General features: G+C 37.6%; 1 protein-coding gene across 1 annotated transcript in view; it reads right to left on the bottom strand.

Annotated features, from left to right (window-relative positions):
- Positions 1-278: 278 nt before the first annotated feature.
- Positions 279-12,109, bottom strand: part of Emcn (endomucin) — a 135,609-nt gene continuing 123,778 nt past the window's right edge. The window contains exon 12 of the mRNA XM_047566576.1: positions 279-4,144. The gene's annotated coding sequence lies outside the window, so the exon portion shown is untranslated. The remainder of the gene's footprint in view (positions 4,145-12,109) is intronic.

The raw sequence follows: 12,109 nt of genomic DNA, 5'->3' as shown, positions 1-12,109 counted from the left end.
TTAATTGTGACCAGGAGCTTTATGCTTTCACTCCTTCCTGTGTATAAGCGAACTGCAGCTAGAAAGACTAATTAATATAGTGATGAAGACCAGGTATTGGGAAACTGTTTACTTAATTAAGGTTCTGAGTCAATTTTCACATTTTTAAGTGGAGATGCTGCTTATATAATATTAGAAATTATTTCTTGCTATTATTACGATGAACAGAACTTGTAATGGTGAAGTTTTTAGCACAGTACTTGGTACATAGGGAATGCTGGATTGGTGTTAGTGAACTAGAGACATTTCTCTTTGTTACTTTGGTAGAAACTTTCCTCCTTTTTTTTTTTTAAGACAGTATGATTTACAACATTCAAAATAGTCTTATATTTGTATTTATTTCTAAATGTCAAAGAAGTCCTTAGCAACCTCCAAATTATTAAAACATCCCTGGAACACCAACAAAACATCTTGACTTTGGTAGAATTTCTGACTTCAAGTTAAGGAATCTAATATTGATGAAGGGATGAATGCTTTTTCATTATTTATCAAAACAGTTTTTCCTTTAAAAAGTATCATAGAGCAGAGAACAGGCATATGCAAGCCTACAGGACACATCTTCTGAAAGCAAGGACAAAGTATACTGATTTAGTGGAATATAAAATGTTCTGTTGGCATTCTGGGGAGTTTTAAAGAAAAGTTCAGTGGAGAATCCATACCAAATTCTCAGTTCAAAGCAACTGATATGGGCTCGATTAATCACAATTATGGAGATCTTTAATATCAACACTGCTATGATTTGGATCCAGAGTATCCCCCAAAGATTCATGTGTTAGAAGTTTGGTCTGGAAATGATAACTTGAAGTGAAGGGCCCACTGGGAGGTCTTGGGATCCCTTGGGGTGGACTTTGAAGAGGTTTGTGGGATTCCAGGCTCTCGTCTTTCTCTAGCTTCCTAGCCATGAAGGGAGTGATTTTGCTCCACCATGATGTGCTGCCTTGCCACAGGCCCAAAAGCAATGGTACCAGTTGACCATAGGCTGGAACCTTCAAAACTATTACCCAAAATAGCCTTTTGTCTGTATAAGTTGATTTATCTCAGGTATTTGTTATGGTGACAAGTACTAATAAACAGTTTCATAATCTTGAGACAACAGTAGTCCCTCCACACCCGTGGGGAATTAGTTTCAGGATCCTGCATAGGTACCAACATCTATGGAGCTCAGGTCTTTAATAAAATTATATAGTTTTTGCATACAACCTACACATGTCCTCCCACATACTTTAAGTCAACTCCAGATTACTTATGATTTCTAATACAATGTAAATGTTATATAGTTATTATACCATATATTTAGTAAATAGTGACAAAAGAATCTGTACATATTCAGTACAGACACAATTTTCTTTTTCCAATTATTTTTTATATGAGATTGGTCAAATCAGTAGATACTAGAACCTGGTGCCATAGAAAACTGATGGTATAGTTACTCAAAATACAACTTTTAAAATAAACTTTGTTTTCATTTTAGAGACCAGAAAGATATTTTTCATTGTTGTTTTTAGTTAGTTTCTTTTCTTTTTTTTTCTTTTTTCTTTTTGGTACTGGGGATTAAACCCAGGATTGCACATGCTAGGCATATGCTCTACCACTGAGCTACATCACTGGCCCAAAGCCTCATCAAAACTTGATGACAATAAATAATCTCAATTGAGAAAAATCAGACAAAGTTAGTGTGCTTGTTGTTGAAGTATCAAAGTTTCAACTATGTCCTAAGTTGGTCCTTGTAAACTTAAATGTGGCACATAGACAAGAAATAGAACAGATTTGTCAGCCATATGTAATGGAATATTTCAGCTCAGCAAGGGGAATTTAGAAGTCTTTCTCTGCTGGCTGATCATAGCTTGTGTGTCAGCCAACATCCACTTATTCTCAGATGACAACACTGCCAGTTAATTAGCTCTTGTTTATGTTCAGACTATTGGTAGACTTAAATTATATTCACATTGTCATGCAGAACAACCACATAGAAAGTCTTGCCTTTGATCTAAATACATATTTTTCTTTGCTGCAGTGACATTTGAACTGTATATGGGATTAAAAAGCTCACAATAAGTCAGGCATTAAAAGGAGATCATCTAATTTGAAAAAAAGTCTAATGACAATTTGACCAGCAAACAAAATATCCTATCTCAATAGAAGTTTAAGTGGGTTTATAAAATTGTCAAAATTTGAGATTATCTTTGAGAATGGTGTTACAAAATTCCATTCATATCTCCCTAAATTCTTCAATCCTCTGTCACTTTGACCTTTTTTTTTTCAAGACTTACTGCTTTAGTTAATATCAAGTATTTTCATTGTGTACAGTTCTTGAACTGGGATGAATTTAATTCTTTCACGACCATTAAAAAGCTTTCCCTCTTCCTGATTCTGGTAAACATTTTCTAACAATGGTCATGAAAGTTAGAGAAAATGTTTTTTCTACAAGTCATCTCACTTGTGGTACTTTAAACTGTGAAAGAGAATGCTTCTTTGTAAGACATTCTGTGTGACAGGCTTTTGCTGGGGAGCTCACTGGAGCGGTCTATGGACATTGGGCTATTTTCCATATGAAGACAAACACTCCCTGATTGTGAAGTCTCTAAATGTTTCACTCCTTTAGAGACACCTAAATTAGAATTAAACATGCATAGGCAGCCCAAAGTAAAAGCACATGCAGTGGAGATCTTTCCTCTTTTCCTTCTCCTCTTATTTTCTAGTTTCCATCCTTCTCACAGAAACAAAGTGACATTCACCAGAAATATAGATGTGCTTGCCTGGTGTCCTTGATTGGAAATAGTCCAAACATCAGGAAGCTAAAATCAAGATGATTATACAACCCCTAAAGTACAAAGTTTTAAAATACATTGCAACAAAGGAAAATTTTAAAGGCAGTTTTATACATGGCATTCCATCTTACTCTCAGATCATTAGATAATTTAGCATTGACATCAGCTTAAGAAATCATGGAAGTTAAAGAGCTGACAACTGCAGCTTGTTAGTGCCAAAGCTTTCCACCGAACCTCATCCAACTTGACATTTTGATCTGATGTGTCCAGGAAATGGTCAAGGTCGATCAGTCAGCTTTCAACAGAAGGGTTTGCTCCTGATGGGGAGGCAGTTAAAGTCATACGGGATTTTTAGGAAAGTGATACACTGAAAAATAATATCCCAATTATGTATTTATGTGGTGGCTTTCTACAAAGCAGAGTTTTAGCAATGATTGCAGAATAAATCATTACATTTGTAAAAGAAATAAAAAATACACAAATGTTATCAACTAAATAGATAAATGAAAAATATCTTGATCCTGTTATTTCTTAATGAATGCAGGACAGAGTGTCATAAATGCCCTTACATCCTTGTCCCATAGTGTGAATTCAATTAGAAAGATCAAAGAAATGGAAAACTGCTGGTCTCCCGAACAGGGTCTGACACATGAATTCACTGTCCTTTCCTCAGGTTATTATAGATGCCTTTCTGAAATTCTAATGAGTTCTCCTATTAAAGAAATCAATCCAAAAATATTCATAATTATGGGAGGACAATATCATTACCATTTTCACAGTCACATGTTTTTTAGTGTGTTGATTTACAGTAATTATTTATTAAAAGTAACACATTAAAATATGAATAAAATACCTATCTGTACAACTTGGCATGGTATGATTTCTACCTAATATTCAATAATAAACTTGCAAATTTTCCCTGCATTAATATAGTAGAAAACAATAAATACAAACACTAAGTAATATAAGAACATTAAGAAAGTAGGAAAGTTTCCATGAATAAAAACTGTCACCCCTGGAAACTTTAAATTCCAGGGAAGGACATGTCCTCAGGGAGCCAACGGCCTGGGTTGCCAGGTTCACTGCTCACAAAAGCCCCTCCTAAATTTTGCTCTCCTAGGAATGTCTTATAAATAGAAAGAATATGCTTTTCTACATCTCAAAGGATAGGAGAGGCCCAGAATTCTTGATTCTATCAAATTATTGCATGCCATCTGGACATGATTTTGCTAGGACAGGCAACTGGTGCAGACTGGAGAGCAAGACTGGAGGTCAGGAGTGATTCTGCAGGACTTTCTTCTTTTCCATCTCTGGAGCATAGAAGCTGAAGATTAAGCCTATGAATAAGAACAACAACACAAGCTCAGATTCCAACATAGCAAAGTAGAAATAATGATGGCATGAAGAACATGTCTTGATAAGAATTGTTCGTGAATAGCTGAATTTTTCCACACACAGTAAGGTTACTTGAATGTCTCACAGGTACTTCAAGTTTAACTTTCTGAATGCAGAACTACTCTATTGTCCCCCATCTCTGTTTCCTTCTATGCCACAATCCCAATCTTTGCTGTTACCTCCATGATTCATCCAGGATGATGTGTGCATTGTCCATAGTCTAATTCTTCCTCATTCTCCACTGCCCAGATCCAATCCCTCACCACATCTTGATATTTTTATCTTCCAGGCAGTTCTCTATTTTGTTCTGCCTCTTCATCTCCATCCCTCCTACAGTTGCAGCCCTGGTTCAAGTCCTTGTCATTTTCCAATGGAATATTGCAATAACCTTTGACTTTTCTGCTTCCACTCTAGTGCCTCTTGAATTAGTAGACTTCCACACCAAGTAGTGGTGAATCTCAAGCGCAAATGTCATTATACTCCTCTTCTGAATAAAGTCCACCCCCTATCACTAAGGGGATGCATTTACTGTCCCCTCTCATGAGGGGATACAGTCACTATGTGCTATCATTAAGGGGATGCAGTCACTGTGTCCTGTCACTGTATAACCTTCATGAGGACTGCAAGGAGTAAGTTCTTGGTCAATTTGGTTAAAACTGAGCCATACCTATGTAGATGAGCTTCCAAGTGAAGCCACAGTTTATAGCACAGTTCACCCAGGTAGATGTCTGGATTTGTGTGAATAAGATAGTGCTCATGATTATTGTTATAAACATTTTATCAAAGATCAGCAATCTTTATAGAAACAAACTGGAATCTCATCAGCATGTATTTCACATTGACAGTATTTTTCAAGAAATGGATCTTGCTTCATTAATAACTTTTTTTATTAGTTGACAGTTTCAATTTCTCTGTACTAATATCAGTATTTTATTACTTTCACATTATAATCCCTTTAGGAGTCAGTGTGCTGGCTTCAACAATGATGAAACAGGACTCATTGATCACTGGATTCTATTCAAATTTTGAAAATTTGTGATTTCTGTAATAAATAAATGATTATTTAATGATAAATTTCATGATAGATTTCTTTAACACTAATGATAATACTTCATATATAAAGAATCACAATGACATAGGTGGAAAGGTCATTTTGTTCTTGTTTTATAGATGTGGAAGCCAGTGCAAAACACTATCAAGACACTCATTCAAGATTTTAGACAGGATTGGAAAATATATCTTTACTCATGATGTTTTCCTCTTAGTGTCTGTTATTTCATTTTGAAAATAAAAGAAAAATAATTGAAAAACATGTTAAGACCCTCTGGGAGTTCACAAAGATGCTTTTAAATTATCAGGGTGCCATTTAGAAAATTACAGAAATACTGTGAATTGGATCTGGGAGAAAAATAGAAGGGGCTAACAGTCCACACTGTCCAAGAGCCATGTGATGGCACCTTCTTACAAGCTGCTAGACTTTCAGTGGCTCAGCTCCTCACTGATCTGAAAGTTCCTTTCTGTTCAGTCTAGCAGGTGTCCTGAAACAGCAGGGACATGAGACCTGTTGGTGAGGGAGTGGGCAGGTGGCAAAGGTGTCCCCAGCACAGAATTGCCCATGGAGCATTCAGATTGCATTCTATTCAGTTGTGAAATTATTTTTCCCATTTACCTTTATATCTGCCATGCTATTAAAAATTGTCTTGACTACTTTTGATAGCTCTATAATGTCAAGACATAGCATAATTTATTTTATAATTTCTATGTTCTTGGACATTGATGCTGTTTCTAATTATTTGCTATCAGTATTTGTGAATTAATCTTTACTTCATTTGAAATAATATCCTTATAAAAAATTGCCCCCAAATGAATTTACTAGGTGACAATTGTGAACCTTTGGGTTTCTGAGTGAACACTACCAACCGCTTTTCAAAAGATTAGTCCAATTTTCACTTTAAAGTGCAGAGTAGGGGGCAATCCAAGATGGCAGACTAGAGGGTGACTGCATCTCCAGTCGCTCCAGAACCCAGGATTCAAGAAGGGAAGGCATTGAGAGACTCAGATTAAAATAAAGTCACGGGTGAGTCTCCCCCACCGGGTAAAGCTCTGCCTGGGTGGCAGGCCCGGATAGAGGTGGCTTATCGGAGCAGGGCAAGGCAGCTAGAGTCTTCCCCAGGCAGCACTGCACACTCCGGCAGTGGGACCCTCCCACACAACCAGCTTCTCCAGCTTCTTGGAGCAGGCCCCCCCAGTGAGAGCCTTTCTGATCAGAACCAGCTCCAAGTCACGGAGCCAGCGTGGCATGCTCCACCCTGTAAGCAGCTTCAGGGACCAGGACAGGGCAGTCATGGACTTCCCCAAGCAGCCCGGCCCCCTCTGGTGGGAGGCGCCTTTCAAGGTTAGCTTCTCAGAGCAGACCGCCCAGTGACAGCCTTTCTACACAGAGCCAGCCACAAGTCCCCGAGCCAATGGAGAGCTTCGACCCATAAGCAGCCTCTGGGATCAGGGCAGGGCAGCCAAAGACTTCTCCAGGCGGCCCTGCCCCCTCCAGCCGCAGGCTCTTTCCATGGGGTGATCCGAGATGGCGGACTAGAGGGTGACTGCATCTCCAGTCACTCCAGAACCCAGGACTCAAGAAGGGGAGGCATTGAGAGACTCGAACTAAAATAGAGCCACAGGGTGAGTCTCCCACACCGGGTGAAGCTCGGCCTGGGCGGCAGGCACGGATAGGGGTGGCTTATCAGAACAGGGCAGGGCAGCTAGAGTCTTCCCCAGGTAGCCTTGCACACTTCGGTGGTGGGCTCCTCCCACACGGCCAGCTGCGCCGTGCAGGCCCCCCAGTGAGAGCCTTTCTGCACAGAGCCAGCTCCAAGCCCTGGAACCAGTAGCAAGCTAGGAACAGCTTTCTTTGGAAGCACTGCATTATCAAGTTCCTCCAAGACTTCAGGATACTGAAGGCTGGGAGGTGATATACTGGAAATCTACAGGGACACTATAAGCCAATAGAGGAAAACTGCAATATCTCAGGGTCCCACTGACATCTGACCAAAACGAGAAAACAAGGGAAGAAAATGTCCCAAACAAACCTAGATACTATATCAATAAAACCCAATGACAGCACAGCAGAAGAAATGTCAGAAAGGGAGTTCAGAATGTACGTAATTAAAACGATCAGGGAAGCAAATGAGGAGATGAAAGAGCAAATGCAGGCATTGAAGGAGATGAAAGAGCAAATGCAGGCATTAAATGAAAGCACCAATCAACAGTTAAAAGAGCAAATACGGGAAGCAAGAGATCATTTCAATAAAGAGTTAGAGAGACTGAAAAAAAAACAAACAGAAATCCTTGAAATGAAGGAAACAATAAAGCAATTTAAAAACTCCATAGAAAGCATAACCAATAGGATAGAACACCTGGAAGACAGAACCTCAGACATTGAAGAAAAATATTTAATCTTGAACACAAAGTTGACCAAACAGAGAAGATGGTAAGAAATCATGAACAGAATCTACAAGAATTATGGGATATCATGAAAAGACCAAATTTAAGAATTATTGGGATTGAGGAAGGCTTAGAGAAACAAACCAAAGGAATGAACAATCTATTCAATGAATAATATCAGAAAATTCCCCAAATCCGAAGAACGAAATGGAAAACCAAGTACAAGAGGCTTATAGGACTCCAAATATACAAAATTACAACAGGCCCACACCAAGGCACATTATTATGAAAATACCTAACATACAAAATAAAGACAGAATTTTAAAGGCCACGAGAGAAAAGAATCAAATTACATTCAGGGGGAAATCAATAAGAATATCAGCAGATTTTTCAACCCAGACCCCAAAAGCTAGAAGGACCTGGAACAACATTTACCAAGCCCTGAAAGAAAACGGATGCCAACCAAGAATCTTATACCCAGCAAAACTTACTTTCAGATTTGACGATGAAATAAGATCCTTCCATGATAAAGAAAAGCTAAAGGAATTTACAAAGAGAAAGCCGGCATTACAGAACATTCTCAGCAAAATATTCCATGAGGAAGAGATGAAAAACAACAATGCAAATCATTGAACTAGCCTAAAGGAATAGCCAAATAAAGGAGAAACCAAATCATGTCAAAAAACAAAAATGAGTCAAATGACTGGGAATACATATCATATCACAATAATAACCCTGAATGTTAATGGCCTGAATTCATCCATCAAAAGACATAGACTGGCAGATTGCATTAAAAAGAAAAATCCAACAATATGCTACCTGCAAGAGACTCATCTCATAGAAAGAGATACCCATAGACTAAAGGTGAAAGGATGGGAAAAAAACATACCATGCACACGGATACAGCAAAATATCTGGAGTATCCATCCTCATTTCAGATAATGTGGACTTCAAGCCAAAACTAGTCAGAAGGGATAAAGAAGGACATTACATGATGCTTAAGGGAAGCATAAATCAGCAAGACATAACAATCATAAATATCTATGCCCCGAACATTGGCTCATCCATGTACATCAAACAAATCCTTCTCAATTCCAGAAATCAAATAGACCACAACACAATAATACTAGCAATTTTAACACACCTCTCTCACCACTGACAGATCTTCCAAACAAAAATTGAATAAAGAAACCATAGATCTCAATAACACAATCAACAGTTTAAACTTAACCAACATATATAGAGTATACCATCCAACAAAGAACGAATACACTTTCTTCTTAGCAGCACATGGATCCTTCTCTAAAATAGACCATATTCTATGCCACAAAGTTACTGTTAGCAAATACAAGAAGATAGAGATACTACCTTGTATTCTATCAGATCATAATGGATTGAAATTAGAAATAAATGACAGAATAAAAAAACAGAAATTTCTCCAATACCTGGAGATTAAATAATACACCATTATATGATGAATGGATAACAGAAGACATCAGGAGGGAAATAAAAAAATTCTTAGAAGTAAACGAGAACAAAGACACATCATATCAAAATCTCTGGGACACTATGAAAGCAGTACTTAGAGGAAGATTTATTTCATGGGACGCATTCAAAAAAGGAAGTAGAAATCAACAAATAAACGACTTATAACTACAGCTCAAAGCCCTAGAAAAAGAAGAGCAGACCAACATCAAAAGTAGTAGAAGACAGGAAATAGTTAAAATCAGAGCCGAAATCAACGAAATTAAAACAAAAGAAACAATTGGAAAAACTAACAAAATAAATAGTTGGTTCTTTGAAAAAATAAACAAAATTGATAAACTCTTAGCCACACTAACAAAGAGAAAGAGGGAGAAAACTCAAATTACTAAAATTCAGAATGAACAAGGAAACATCACAACAGACACGAGTGAAATACAAAACATAATTAGAAGCTATTTTGAAAATGTATACTCCAACAAAACAGAAAACCTCGAAGACATCAACAAATTTCTAGAGACATATGAATTACCTAAACTGAACGAGGAGGACATACACAACTTAAATAAATCAATTTCTAGCAATGAAATAGAAGAGGTCATCAAAAGCCTACGAACAAAGAAAAGTCCAGGACCAGATGGGTTCTCAGTCGAGTTCTACAAAACCTTTAAAGAAGAGCTCATTCCAATACTCCTCAAACTATTCCATGAAATACAAGAGGAGGGAACCCTCCCAAACTCGTTCTATGAAGCCAATATCACCCTGATACCTAAACCAGACAGAGACACATCGAGGAAAGAAAATTTCAGACCAATATCCTTAATGAACATCGACGCAAAAATTCTCAACAAAATTTTAGCAAATCGCATACAAAAATATATTAAAAAGATAGTGCACCACAATCAAGTGGGTTTTATCCCAGGGATGCAAGGTTGGTTCAACATCCGGAAATCAATAAATGTAATTCGCCATATCAACAGACTTAAAGTCAAGAATCACATGATTATTTCAATAGATGCAGAAAAAGCATTTGATAAAATACAGCATCCCTTCATGCTCAAAACACTAGAAAAAATTGGGGTAGTGGGAACATTCCTTAACATTATAAAGGCCATCTACACTAAGCCCATGGCCAATATCATTCTAAATGGTGAAAAACTGAAAACATTCCCCCTAAAAACTGGAACAAGGCAGGGATGCCCTCTTTCAGCACTTCTATTCAACATCGTCCTTGAGACTCTAGCCAGAGCAATTAGACAAACCAAAGAAATTAAAGGGATACGAATAGGAAAAGAAGAACTCAAACTATCCCTATTTGCTGATGACATGATTATATATTTATAGGAACCTGGAAATTCCACCAGAAAACTTTTAGAACTCATAAGTGAATTCAGTAAAGTAGCAGGTTACAAGATCAATGCTCATAAATCCAGTGCATTTTTATACATAAGTGATGAATCTTCAGAAAGAGAAATTAGGAAAACTACCCCATTCACAATAGCATCGAAAAAAATAAAATACTTGGGAATCAATCTCACAAAAGAGGTGAAAGACCTCTACAATGAGAACTACAGAACACTAAAGAAAGAAATTAAAGAAAACCTTAGAAGACGGAAAGATCTCCCATGTTCTTGGATAGGCAGAATTAATATTGTCAAAATGGCCATACTACCTAAAGTGCTATACAGATTCAATGCAATTCCATTTAAAATCCCAATGATGTACCTTACAGAAATAGAGCAAGCAATTATGAAATCCATCTGGAAGAATAAAAAACTCAGAAGAGCTAAAGCAATCCTCAGTAGAAAGAGCAAAGCAGGGGGTATCCCAATACCAGATCTTCAACTCTACTACAAAGCAATAGTAACAAAAACGGCATGGTATTGGTACCAAAATAGACAGGTAGATCAATGGTACAGAATAGAGGACATGGACACAAACCCAAATAAATACAATTTTCTCATACTAGACAAAGGGTCCAAAAATGTGCAATGGAGAAAAGATAGCCTCTTCAACAAATGATGCTGGGAGAACTGGAAAACCATATGCAACAGAATGAAATTAAACCCCTATCTCTCACCCTACACAAAGCTCAACTCAGAATGGATCAAGGACCTTGGAATCAGACCAGAGATCCTGCATCTTATAGAAGAGAAAGTAGGTCCAAATCTTCAATTTGTTGGCTTAGGATCAGACTTCCTCAACAGGACTCCCATAGCACAAGAAATAAAAGCAAGAATCAACAACTGGGATAGATTCAAACTAAATAGCTTTCTCTCAGCAAGGGAAACTATCAGTAATGTGAAGAGAGAGCCTACAGAGTGGGAGAATATCTTTGCCAATCATACTTCAGATAGAGCACTAATTTCCAGAATCTATAAAGAACTCAAAAAACTCTACACCAAGAATACAAATAATCCAATCAACAAATGGTCTAAGGAAACGAACAGACACTTCACAGAAGATGTACAAGCAATCAACAGATATATGAAAAAATGTTCAACATCTCTAGTAATAAGAGAAATTCAAATCAAAACTACCCTAAGATTCCATCTTACCCCAATTAGAATGGCGATTATTAAGAACACAAGCAACAATAGGTGTTGGTGAGGATGTGGGGAAAAAGGTACACTCATACATTGCTGGTGGGGTTGCAAATTAGTGCATCCACTCTGGAAAGCAGTGTGGAGATTCCTCAGAAAGCTTGGAATGGAACCACAATTTGACCCAGCTATCCCACTCCTTGGCCTATACCCAAAGGACTTAAAATCAGCATACTACAGAGATACAGCCACATCAATATTCATAGCTGCTCAATTCACCATAGCTAGATTGTGGAACCAACCTAGATGTCCTTCAGTTGATGGATGGGTAAAGCAACTGTGGCATATATATACAATGGAATATTACTCTGTAACGAAGAATGATAAAATTATGGCATTTGCAGACAAATGGATGAAATTGGAGAATATCATGCTAAGTGAGAT

Source organism: Sciurus carolinensis, chromosome 10 (assembly GCF_902686445.1).
Source record: "Sciurus carolinensis chromosome 10, mSciCar1.2, whole genome shotgun sequence".
Taxonomy (NCBI): domain Eukaryota; kingdom Metazoa; phylum Chordata; class Mammalia; order Rodentia; family Sciuridae; genus Sciurus; species Sciurus carolinensis.
Note: the sequence above shows the minus strand (reverse complement) of the source record. Positions and strands in the feature narration are given on the sequence as shown.